The 11,816-nt window shown below is 48.6% G+C and overlaps 1 long non-coding RNA gene across 1 annotated transcript in view; it reads right to left on the bottom strand.

Moving 5' to 3' along the window:
* Positions 1-3,996: 3,996 nt before the first annotated feature.
* LOC141270984 (uncharacterized) overlaps positions 3,997-11,816 on the bottom strand; it is a 194,669-nt gene continuing 186,849 nt past the window's right edge. Inside the window, exon 3 of the long non-coding RNA XR_012321790.1 lies at positions 3,997-4,090. This is a non-coding gene — a long non-coding RNA (uncharacterized lncRNA). The remainder of the gene's footprint in view (positions 4,091-11,816) is intronic.

Raw genomic sequence — 11,816 nt, 5'->3', positions numbered from 1 at the left:
TCCCCAATGATAATCCGCATGTGCTGTGCACATGCTGCGGAAATTTCCGCTGCGGATTATCATTGCGGAAAAATCCACAGCACAACCAATTATTTTGCGGAAGCGCAGCGTTTTCGCCGCCATTGACTTGCATTGGAACTCATGTAATCCGCATCACTACATGTCCACATGCGGATTCCATGCGTTTCAATGTGTGGATGGTACCCGGGTCTGGAGAGGAGGAGACTCTCCACCAGACCCGGGTACCATAGAACCTGTAAAAAAAGAGTAAAATAAAAAATAAATATTATATTTACCTTCTGATGGCCCACGGTGTCTTTATCCGATGCGTCCTGGCTTGCCGGCAGCTCGCGGTAGACTAAAGGACCTGTGGTGACGTCATTTAGTCATGTGACGGGTCACGCGACCGCTGACGTCGGCAGGCCATCAGATGGTAAGTATATATTTATTTTTTAATTTTTACCATTCTTTTACGGTCACACTATATAAATCCATGCCAGTTGCATGGATTTATGTAGTGTGACTAAGTTGTCAAGTACTTTTCCAAGTGATGCTAAAATCGCTTGGAAAGCGCTTGACAACCCGCATGCGGAAATGCATGTGAAGAACGCTTCACATCCGCTTGTCCCTGGCAGGAAAAACACATGTACAATCCGCATGTACAATCCGCATGTACAATCCGCATGAGTTTTTTCTGCCAGGGAGAAGCAGAAAGGCTCAAAAAAAATCCGGAGCATTTCTGCATCGTGGGCACATAGCTTTACATTAATTGTATAGCTTAATATTGAGCACACATAGCCATCTATACACAGCAGGGGGCCACACGGTGCCATCTATACACAGCAGGAGGCCGCACGTAGCCATCTATACACAGCAGGAGGCCGCATGTAGCCATCTATACACAGCAGGAGGCCGCACGTAGCCATCTATACACAGCAGGGGGCCACACTGCGTCATCTATACACAGCAGGAGGCCGCACGTAGCCATCTATACACAGCAGGGGGCCACACGTAGCCATCTATACACAGCGGGAGGCCACAAGTAGCCATCTATACACAGCAGGGGGCCGCACGGTGCCATCTATACACAGCAGGAGGACACACGTAGCCATCTATACACAGCAGGAGGCCACACGGTACCATCTATACACAGCAGGGGGCCGCACTGTGCCATCTATACACAGCGGGAGGCTGCACGTAGCCATCTATACACAGCAGGAGGCCGCACATAGCCATCTATACACAGCAGGGGGCCACACGTAGCCATCTATACACAGCGGGAGGCCGCACGTAGCCATCTATACACAGCGGGAGGCCGCATGGTGCCATCTATACACAGCGTGAGGCTGCATGGCGCCATCTATACACAGCGGGAGGCCGCACAGCGCTATCTATACACAACGGGAGGACGCACGGTGCTATCTAAACACAGTGGGAGGCCGCACGTAGCCATCTATACACAGCGGGAGGCCGCACGTAGCCATCTATACACAGCGGGAGGCCGCAAGTAGCCATCTATACACAGCAGGGGGCCACACGGTGCCATCTATACACAGCAGGAGGACACACGTAGCCATCTATACACAGCAGGAGGCCACACGGTACCATCTATACACAGCAGGGGGCCGCACGGTGCCATCTATACACAGCGGGAGGCTGCACGTAGCCATCTATACACAGCAGGAGGCCGCACATAGCCATCTATACACAGCAGGGGGCCACACGTAGCCATCTATACACAGCGGGAGGCCGCACGTAGCCATCTATACACAGCGGGAGGCCGCATGGTGCCATCTATACACAGCGTGAGGCTGCATGGCGCCATCTATACACAGCGGGAGGCCGCACAGCGCTATCTATACACAACGGGAGGATGCACGGTGCTATCTAAACACAGTGGGAGGCCGCACGTAGCCATCTATACACAGCGGGAGGCCGCACGTAGCCATCTATACACAGCGGGAGGCCGCGCTTAGCCATCTATACACAGCAGGAGGCCGCACAAAGCCATCTATACACAGCAGGAGGCCGCATGGTGCCATCTATACACAGTGGGAGGCCGCATGGCACCATCTATACACAGCAGGGGGCTGCACGTAGCCATCTATACACAACAGGAGGCCGCACGGTGCCATCTATACACAGTGGGAGGCTGCATGTAGCCATCTATACACAACGGGAGGCCGCACGGTGCCATCTATACACAGCGGGAGGCTGCACGTAGCCATCTATACACAGCAGGAGGCCGCACGTAGCCATCTATACACAGCAGGAGGCTGCACGGCGCCATCTATACACAGCAGGAGGCCACACGGTGCCATCTATATACAGCGGGAGGCCGCACTCAGTCACGCACACACACAAACATATACAGACATATACATACACGCATAAACACATTTGAAACACAAAAATACATATAAACAGACATCACACAATGATATCTGCACACACACACACACTCACTCACTCAATCACACACACACACACACACTCACCATCCCCCGGCTCCAGTCCTCCAGCTCCTCTCCGGTGCAGCAGTGCAGGCCGGGCGCGCACTGCGTGACGTCACACTAGCAGACATGGCCGCGCACAGGGCCGTGTCTCCTAGCAGTGACGCGGCCGGGCCAGCACACAGGAAAGTTAACAGCTGCAGTGCTGGCCCGGCCAAAGAAGGAGGAGCGGTCCGGGCCACCCCCCCGCCTCTGACAACCGGTATGTGCCGCGGGGCCGCACATATTATAATGAGGGAAATCTGGCCGTGGACCCCCCGGAGCTCAGATTGCCCTCATTATAATCCGCCTTTGGTAGTGCGCACCACAAGCTGTCACCATGCAGCAGTCACATACAGTGAATGCAGACTCTTGTTCCAAGTCTGGACAACCTCTTTAATGGTATTGGCTGTATGTTTGGGCTCGTTGTTCTGCTGTAAAATAAATTTGGAGCCAATCAGACGCCTCCTTCATCATCTTTCCACCTGACTCAACCAGGCGTATATGGCCAAAAATGATGCACGACAGAGCACATGCTGACTCCGCCTGCATCATTATAGTCAATGGTCCATTCAGCTGATATCACTGAATGCTGTTTTGTGAGGTTCAGATCTAAGCCCCGACAGAGCCACTGAACATATTTACACAGAACAGGCTGTCAATCACCCGATGCACAAGCAAAATGTTCGTCAATTGAGTGAAATAAGTTATAAGCTCGCTTAGAGAGGTTGTTCACTACTTTAACACTGATGACCTATCCTTAGAATAGGTCGATAGGTCATCAGTCTGAACGGTGGGGATGCAACACCCGGCATCTCCGTCGATCAACTGTTCTTGATGTCAGCAGCAACTGGAACTGCTCAGTTATGGAGCTTCACAGCTCCATCTACTGTATAGTGGCAGCGGCATGTCTGCCCCCTGTGCTGTGCAGCTCCGTAACTAAGCAGTTCTGGATGCCGACTCCGTGAACAGCTGATCTCACCTCCACTGATCAGACACTGATGACCTGTCCTAAGAATAGGTCATCAGTGTTAAAGTAGTGGACAACTTCTTTAAATATCATTGTTCTCTGCAGCGGATGGTCCTGTATAAACATGTGCAGCCGAGAACAATGCTATTATACAGTATGTGCACAGAAGGAGCATAGTAAAGGAGTTGTCTAGGTTTCTCATGTCATACAAGTGAACTGAGTGAGGCCACGCAAATATAGTCAGAATTTTGGCCAGAAGTACAGTATACATAACGCATACTTGTAGTCACATGACCGACCACTCTCACCATTGGTATTGGAGAATCCTGACAGCACGCAGTGCGCATGCTGTGGAGATTCAGAAATCTGCAGCCACAGGTCATTAGATGACTGCCGATCAGCTTCATTTAACTAGTTGACGGGCGTTTAAATACGGCAATTGTCTAGTATAAATGCACCCTTAGATCCAGGTACCTTATTTGTTGACATCTTCTCCAATTGGAAATGATCTCATCCCATTCTTCTTCTTCATCTGGTCCAGATACCATGACGAATTTGAACATCCACAGCTCGTCTTTGCAGATTTCCCTCTTCTCTGGTCTCCTACAGTACATTCCGACACATTGCCCTTAAAAATAAGTGTCATTATAATTACGCCTAAATAAAAAATATTAGGACATGCTGTACACTAAATAAGCCTTAAGCTATGTGTGATAGTAAAAGTAGTGCTGTTGCTTTAAAAGCATTCAGCAACTATTAGAAGTAACACAAGTACAGGAGACAGGAAATGTTGTGCTCCAGAAGCATCCAGCAACTAGAGGGGTTAACACAGTCACAGGAGAAGGGGAGTGTTTGAGCAGAGCCCTAGAGGAATTGTGGGGAAGTTGTTTACTGTCTGTCTGGAGCCGAAGAGAAAGGTGGTGTGTGTGTTCTGTATCTCACAGAAGCGTCCCTGCAAGTGAAAAGGATTCAAGTCAGGAGTGAAGCTAAGCACAGGTCAGGTAGAGGTCCTGAACTAGCATTGCAAAGTATTGTCAGGCAGAAATATAAGTACTGGATGAAATGGTGTCACAGGGATCATCTCCCTCAGCAAACCCTCCCCCCTCCTCCATCTCACTGTGCTGTAAAGAATGCTGTGTTCATTAATGTGCCTTTGCATTAGAACTGTGCTGTCCTGTACTACTGGAGAGACTGAGAACTGCTGTGCTGCTAAGGAAACTGTACTGTTTGTCACTGGAGCCTGTTGCTGTGCGGTTTCTTATTAAATGCTACTGTTCTACCATTTATGAGGACTCTTGTCAAGTGTGTCTGGTCAGCAAGTGAAACAACCTACGTGTCTGTGCCTGAGGGTCAATACCCCTGTATGCCTGAGAGAAGCTGCAGCACATGGTCTATGGTCGCCCTGAGTAACGGTTCCCCCAGGATTCCAAAGAATTCATGTAACCTGTCTCACCCCTATCTGAACCTAGCGACGTGCGTGTAACATTGGTGGCCCATACGGGGAGTCCTGAGCGGGAATTAGCGTGTAGAGGGAGAAGAGGAAAAGTGTCTGGAAAAACACAGCAGCACAGCACTTCAACTCTACTCTGCTACACCAGTTAAAGGGGACCAGTCCTAAAGAAAACTCACTAGCAGCAATGGATGTGGAAATTCAAATTAACAGAATTAGTGAGCTGCTTCTTCAGCTAACCTGTGAAGAATTGAGAACTGTAGCAGAACATATAAAGATGTCAGAAGAACAGATTTCTAAAGCACACAACCGCAGGCAACTGTTAGCTGCCATTAATGCAAAAATGGCTCAGCTGGGAGAGAAGACATTATGGGGACATTGCTCCAGGAACTAACACAGTTTCTAACTAGGTTGAAGTTGGAGGATGGAGGGGCGGCACCAATTACCAAAAGTGGGAATTTCCGTCCACAGACTGAACTACAGGAATTGAAAGAACAATTCAAAGCCCTAACAGCCCTGCAGGAATCAACCAAAACCTCTGAACGTGTGATAGACACAGACAGGACCTATTACCTGCTCGGGTTAGATAAGTCAGGGAGATAGTCCTCTCTAACAAAAAACACCATAAGGAAAGAATTCAAGATCCTGGAGCAGATTGGAGAGTGTGAACAGAAAGAGAGACTGTCTTATATGAACTTGTTGCACTAGATCGATGCTGGCTTCAGAAAGGCTACCAGCCAGATGAGATAGTTGAAGGGGTGGTGAAAGTGATCAGTCCAGGACTGAACCTCCATAGTATGCTAGAAATGAAGAGTCAACTGACCTTGCAACAGCTGAAGATGATTTTTTTAAAAGGGCGCTATAAAGAAGATAGTACTTCAGAATTGTTCCACCCACTCATTAACCTATCACAGAAAAATAATGAATCACCCCAAAGTTTCTTGTTCAGAGCTATTGAACTGAAGGATAGACTGTTGTTTGCATCCAGAGATGTAGAAGCAGAAGAGAAGTTTGATGCTGGACTAGTCCAGAAGTAGTTCTTGACATCATTGGGAACGGGGTTAATCAGCAAAGATATCGAGTTCCAGCTGAAACAGTACTTAGAAGATCCTGGCATTTTGGATGTAGTCCTAATTGAAAAAATAAATGAGGCCGCTAGTTTGGAGTCAGAGAGCGAACAAAAGTTGAAGAAAGGCTCTGCTCCTAAAATCACCAAAATGAGTCAGCTGAAGTTGGAGACCCACAGGGGCAAGTCCGAAGATCATCATGGAGACCCTCCAGTGCCGCCTCCTGGAGGGAAACTTAAATCACCAACAAAAAATAGAACCACCAGCACTGACTGGGAGGAAGTAATAGGAGAACTGCGAGCCGAGTTGATTGAGGTGAAAAAGTTGATTTGTTCCGGCCAGAACTGATATCCCTCAGATCCAGGAGTGGGTTCCAAAACAGAAGATATCCAGCTTGTGAAGCATGCTGTTCATCAAATCAGAGTACGGTGTGTGTCCACTGTCTAAGATGTGGTGAGAAAGGACATTATGCCAAGAAATGCCAATGGTTACGGACATTTGGGTTAAAAGACAGGAGGTTGCCAGTGTGGGGCGACTGGTAACCGCGACACGGAGGAGGCCCCAGAAGCAAATCCAAGTCTCACCAAACACCAGAACGGCGCATGAGGTAAAACGGCTGCGTCAGTACTATCCCCAAGTGTGTTCCTGTCTACAACAGCTGCAAGAGAGACAGGGGCATCAATTATTTAATGCCCAGCGTGGAGGTCAAATGATGTGCTCCTGGGAGGAGGATTCCTCGGTCAGCAAAGATAGCCTCATCAGCCTAATCAGAGAAAGGTGCTTTATACAGTGCCAGCTAGATGGACTCCTGGTAAAAGCACTCTTGGACACAGGAGCCCAAGCGAGCCTTTACAATGAAGAATGGAGAAGGAGCTACCTGATACATACCTGCCTTCGGTCGCTAAAAGTACTCTTAGGACCAGTGGAACTCCACGGCAAAGCTGTCAACCAGACCGAAATCCCTTTCATAGGCTGGGTGGAAATGACTTTCCAACTGAGGACCACGAAGAACAGCAACACCATTGAGCTTTTCGTACCTTTGCAATGACTGGGGGTCCGAGAGAGATCCAGTGAGTCACAAACTGAGACAGAGACAGAAATAAACAACACTTTCTTTACTAAAACAGGGATTAGACTAAAATTCAGTATTGCATGAATCAGTCTCAGGTTCTACCTGGGACACTGTCTCTACTAAATACACACAATCAGCAAAAGCTGAAATCAATGTGCCAATCTCAAGGTTTCCAGTTTATGTGAATTACTCTAAAGATCTGGAACAATTTTACCTAAACACAGTGTCAGTCTAGTGAGAGTGTTCTATAGGGACCCCTGAGATGGCACACTGAGTACAATCCTACCACTATTAACAATAACAATGCATGAAACTATACCAATTGCCCTTATTCCCCTAGTATAGGGATACCCTGGTATCTTAAAGTTACGGTACCTTCAACCTCAGATGTGGTCTATTACAGGCCTGTGAATCGCGGTGGCTGCAGCTAGTCCCGGGAAAACTTTGGCGCCAAACAAAATCAACGTTCACAAAAACAGCAAAGGTTCCTTGTCTTGTCGGCCAATGCCGAGCCCACACGCCGGGGACTTTAGTCCTGTAGCCTCAGGTTAAGGTCTGGGAAGATCGCTTCACAAGGCTTGTCAGTATCCTCTCAATGTGAATGGCACCGGACCCCTTCTCTCCTCTCGCAGTCACTCACTGTTTTCCGGACCACCGACCACGCGCTCCGTCACAGAGATGATATCCTCAGTCTTTTTCCCTTCTCACTCGACACTTGGCTACTTCAGCACAAAGTCTCTAGTTACTCAGCATGGACTTCCACAAAACTCCAAAGAGCCACACAGCTTTCCCCAGCTCAGCACTTGTTCTTAAGCAGGGACACAGCTTCACCAGGGCCAGAGGTTATCAACCCCCACAGGAAAGCTTGTAAAGAGAGAGTCTTATTGTAGTTCAGTCCTTGCAGTTCTCCTCAGACGCCCCGTCCAGCGTCTCACACAGCAGACACCCTCAGAGCACACAGGGTCTCCTGATCAGCCCCTGCTCTGAGCTCAGCCAGGCAAAACTCACAGGGTCCTAATGCTCTCCTGCTGCAATCACAGTTCACACTCTCACACTTTTTCTCATGACCAGTGATCAGAACGTGCAGAGGATCCTATCCTGGGTTATAATTTAATCAGTGAGGTCATCATGAAACACAAGTCAGGGGCGCTGGTGGTGGATGCAATTGCCACATCACTTGCCAAACCCAACGCCGTGTCAGAAAATGTGACTCATAGAGTAAAGACAGCACAGAATACAATGGACTTAAAAGAATTCAAGGTAGGCTGGCGCCCACCCATCATCCCTGCAAACCAAATGGTGGGGGTGAGGTGTGGAGTCCGGGCAGAATCAGGAAGAAAAGTCCAGAAAAGACTGTTCGTGCCAAAAGACTCCTCAGAACTTCCGGAAGGCCTAGTTCAAGGTGAGACTGTGCTTACGATTCCTACTGGTGGGTTTGTTCAAGTGACAGTACCAGTGATGAATACTACGAAACACCAAATTAGACTGGATCCAAAGACTGTGTTAGGTCACATTGAAACCATTAAAACAGTATATACAGCCAGTGTGAGACTCGTCCAAGGGTCTACTGTGAATTCAGTCTCCCCACCAACGAACAGGAACTGCCCGGGGGAGGAAATTGCATGACCCACCTCAGGGTCCTGGGATCCCCCAGTATCCCTGGAACACTTGTGTGCTGAAGATATAGCGATAGCAAAACAGATGCTGAGAGAAGATTGTCATGCATTCTTTAAAGATGACTCTGATATAAGCTGTATCCCGTCATTGCAATTGAAAATCAATTTGAAAGACACAACCCCAGTAACTAAAAGTTACATGTCTGTGCCGAAACTATTACACCGTGAAGTGAAAGAATATTTACAAGATCTCATCAACAGAGGTTGGGTCCAAAAGTCAAAGTCGTTTTATTCCTCTCTGATTGTCTGTGTTAGGAAGAAGGACGGTACGTTGAGACTCTGTTGTGATTACTGGGAACTAAACCGAAAGTCAGTACCTGATCGACACCCGATACCAAAGATCCAAGATATGCTGGATAGCCTATCAGGATGTACTTGGTTCTCTATCCTCGATCAGGGTAAGGCATACCACCTAGGGTTTGTCGCAGAGTCCAGTAGACCCTTGACAGCATTCATCACACTGTGGGAATTATATGAGTGGATCCGCATACCATTTGGGCTCAGTGGAGCTCCAGCAGAATTCCAGATGAGCATGGAGACATTTTTAGAAGGATTGAGGGACAATATCTGCCAGCTGTACTTGGATGACAATGTAATACACAGCAAAACCTTCCGGGAGCATGTTGAACACGTGAGGACCGTATTACAATGGTATCAACTAGTGATGAGCGAGCATGCTCGCTACTGCTCGGCGCTCGCCCGAGCATCTCACTGCTCGAGATGCTCGGCGCTCGCCGAGTATTTCCGGGGTTGCTCGGCTGGAGCTTGGGTCCCCTACCTGCATGTTTGGTGCTCTTTAGAGCGCCAAGCAACATGCAGGGATTGCCTGCCACTCATTGTAATGCCGCAGACATGGTGGTTGTGGCATTACAGTCATTGGATGGCCGCACAGCGTCATCAGGTATATATCAGACTTGGCGCCGCTGTGCTCGTCACAGTCACTCCGGAATCAGGCAGAGTAGGGAGAGGTGCTGCTGCGTCAGGGAGAGATTTGCTTGTGTATTAGGTAGTGTAGGGAGAAAAACCGTACATTACACATATCCATCTTAACAAACAGTCCTTTTGAGGACTAACTAATCCATCTGCAGAGATATCAGGCAGGCAGTGTATATAGGCAGGCAGGCAGTGTATATAGCAGACTGCAGTGCATATAGCACAAGAGGTTCCATTCCAATTCTGCCTTCTGCTGCTGTTAGATATTTCTATACAAAAGCCAAGGTCTCAGGGGCCAGGAATACTTTTATTTGGATCTTTATCCTCATTATTTGCTTAAAAAGCAATCCAGAGAACATTGCGCCATTTGCTTGTTGGCAGAATACAGCCAGGTCCTTTCCATATTATAGCGCTAGAAATCCAGCTATTTAAAACTGTGTTTTCTTCGTCACACGGATCACATACCGTATACGTTTACCGTATACGTTTTCAGAAAATACTGCCATTTCTGGCCTCCATTAAAAATTGCGTTCAGTGTGTCATGAAGCAATTCACACCAGTTTGCTGATCAAACTACTTACCTACAGGCCAGGTATTTAAAACAATGTTTTCTCCGTCACACGGATCACATATACGTTGTCAGAAAATGCTGCCATTTCTGGCCTTCATTAAAAATTTCTTTCAGTGTGTCAGTGAAGCAATTCACACCAGTTTGCTGCTCAAACTACTTACCTAGAGGCCAGATATTTAAAACTCTGTTTTCTTCGTCACACGGATCACATATAAGTTCGCTCCAAACTCAGTCATTTGTAGTGAGCGTGGAAGATACTGTCCTCCATTTAAAATGGGCAAGGCACGTGGCAAGGGATGGGGAACTGTACGTGATGGTGATGGTGCATACAGAGGCCGAGGACAAGGCCGTGGGCAAGCTGAAATTGTGCCACAACAAATACCCACATCTTCTCGCCTGACCTTCCTGTCCCAATTCCTAGGGGACTGCAGCACACAACTATTGAACTCAGAGCAGTGTCAAAAGGTTGTTGGTTGGATAGCGTGCTTTCAGTCACTTAGCCACCACCACCACCCTGTCTTCCACACGGTCAAGTCTCAGTAGCCGTGAGTCTGGACTGCATATTCCTCACCCTGATCCTCCTTCCTCCCACCATGCCGAGTGCCCGGAGACAACTGATCCCACAATTAGACACTGTGAAGAGCTGTTCACTTTTCCATTTATAGATTCGGGCCTCTCGCCTGGTCCACTTGAAGCAGGGCAAGAGGAGATAGCGTGTAGCGATGCCCAAATATTTGAGCAGCCACGGTCACACGAAGGTGACAGTGAGAAAGTGTCACAAGAGGTGGACGAAGATGAGACACAATTGCCAGAAAGTCAGGAGGAGGACCAGGGAGCGGAAGTGGAAAACAAGGTGGTGCATGATATAGTAACTGACCCAACCTGGCAGGAGGACATGCAGAGCGAGGACAGCAGCACACAGTGGGAGGGAGGCGTAGCACCACAACAGGCAGGAAGAAGCAGTGTGCTGGCCACAGACACAAGGCGGGAAAAAGTTCCCCGTAACACCAACACGAAGGAAGTTGCCAGTACATCAGTTAGGTCTTCCCGAGTCTGGGTGTTTTTTAAATACTCTGCAGATAACCCCAAAAAGGCCATTTGCACCACTTGCCAGACCAGCATCAGCAGGGGTAGCAAAACTAGCAGCCTAACCACCACCAGCATGATCAGGCACATGGCAGCAAAGCACCCTACTAAATGGGCCGAACCCCAGGGTCAATAAACAGTGTCTGTGGGTGATGCCACTGCTTCTTCTGCTGTTGTGCATGCACACCAATCCCCTGTCCATGGCGCATGCAAAGATGCCTCCTGCCCTGCACCTGTCATTGCACACTCTCAACTAGCTCCTTCAGCAAGCACGCCCACATCCTTGTCCCAGTGCAGCGTTCAGTTGTCCCTATCCCAGTCCTTGGAACACAAGCGCAAATACGCAGCCAACGCCCCACAGGCCGCACTACTAAATTCACACATTTCACGACTGCTTGTGCTCGAAGTGTTGCCTTTTAGACTTGTGGAGATGGAAGCTTTCTTCAACCTGATGGCGGCGGCCATCCCTCGGTACTCAGTCCCCAGCCGCCACTATTTC

This window comes from Phyllobates terribilis, unplaced genomic scaffold, assembly GCF_046119375.1.
Source record: "Phyllobates terribilis strain yellow unplaced genomic scaffold, ASM4611937v1 Scaffold_5__5_contigs__length_657084704, whole genome shotgun sequence".
Lineage (NCBI taxonomy): Eukaryota > Metazoa > Chordata > Amphibia > Anura > Dendrobatidae > Phyllobates > Phyllobates terribilis.
Note: the sequence above shows the minus strand (reverse complement) of the source record. Positions and strands in the feature narration are given on the sequence as shown.